Source organism: Coenobita brevimanus, chromosome 93 (genome assembly GCF_032717465.1).
Source record: "Coenobita brevimanus isolate Jiangsu-jjx chromosome 93, ASM3271746v2, whole genome shotgun sequence".
NCBI classification, from domain to species: domain Eukaryota; kingdom Metazoa; phylum Arthropoda; class Malacostraca; order Decapoda; family Coenobitidae; genus Coenobita; species Coenobita brevimanus.
Window position 1 is genome coordinate 42,264,824 of NC_137046.1, and position 1,393 is coordinate 42,266,216.

General features: G+C 45.4%; 1 non-coding gene across 1 annotated transcript; it reads left to right on the forward strand.

Moving 5' to 3' along the window:
• The first annotated feature begins 702 nt into the window (after positions 1-702).
• On the forward strand, positions 703-821 carry LOC145412699 (5S ribosomal RNA). Its single transcript, XR_013899610.1, has one exon. It is a non-coding gene; the product is annotated as a 5S ribosomal RNA (ribosomal RNA).
• The last annotated feature ends 572 nt before the right edge of the window (positions 822-1,393 follow it).

The window sequence follows — 1,393 nt, forward strand, 5'->3', positions numbered from 1 at the left end:
TCAGGGAATTGGATTGTGGCCTATTTTAGCTTGTGACATTTCTCTTACTTGTGTGTTTTCCTGGTTCAAGATCTTGTTCATTCCGTTTATAGTACAGGCATTAGAGTTATGATGATGATGATGATGATGATGATGATGATAAAAACGTGTATCACATTTTGGCAGTGAAGAAATTTAGAAAATATTCGGTGAGGAGAGTAAATGAGAATAGTCAGCCAGTTCTCTATGTATCATCCTCTATTACCCCAACTTCTAGCGTAAGAGTCAGAGGCAAAGATAATTAGTGCAGAAGTTTACAGCGAAAGTGAACAGTTGCATTCCTCTGAGTGGTACGGTGTGAGCAATAAACCTCAGTCTCTATTTTACGTAAACCTATATGTGCCACATTCGGTTGAAGCACCATAACCTATCAGACCACCATGTGTCCAGTTGGTTAACGTGGCTGCCCCCCAGTGTAGTAAATGGCTTCCTGGGCTACAAGACACAGTTGGACCTGTTACTAAGTGTAGAGGCACCTGAAGGTAGCACTAAATAAAAAAGTGAGTAGATGATGGGGCCCCTGCCTAACCAGGAATAAATAAGAGCAGTCAGAGAGCGCACGCCTCTGCCAAGGCTGCATCATCCTCCCATTCATGCTTTTCATTGTCCTGGCCTTGACCTTTGATCTGTTTTGCTCAAAATTAACAATTATTTTTCTCCAATGACAACGGCCATACCACGTTGAGTACACCGCTACCCGTCCGATCAGCGAAGTTAAGCAACGTTGGGTCTGGTTAGTACTTGGATGGGTGACCGCCTGGGAACACCAGATGCTGTTGGCATCCCTACGTGTCAAGTGGGGTTGGTGGAGGATTAGTGCCCCTCCCTGTAAAACAATTAACTCTAAGCCATTGGCCACCCCGTCTGGGATACATGGCGTCTGGCAATGAATGAATGAATCCTCAGCCATTTTTCTAAATATGGTGTAACTCCGTCCCGTAGTATTTCATAAAGTTGCTTATGGGCAGACAGACAGACAAACATACCGAGCCACACCCATGGGCCTAGGAAATAAAAAGACTTAATATGGGAAAGAAATCTATAAAGAAGAAATCATAGGAACCTCGTAAGCCCTAAGTCACTTCTCTCAACTCCCCCACCTGGATCACTATCTTGAGCCGCATCGAAATTCCCACGATATATTGTTGCCGGTCACGTTTTTCTTGTTGCCGCCAGGAGGGCCATTACGACGCACTGCACAGGAGAGAGAGAGAGAGAGAGAGAGAGAGAGAGAGAGAGAACGACTGACTGACTGACGAACGGACGGACGGACGGACTGAGAGAGAGAGAGAGAGAGAGAGAGAGAGAGAGAGAGAGAGAGAGAGAGAGAGAGAGAGAGAGAACTATGAGGTTA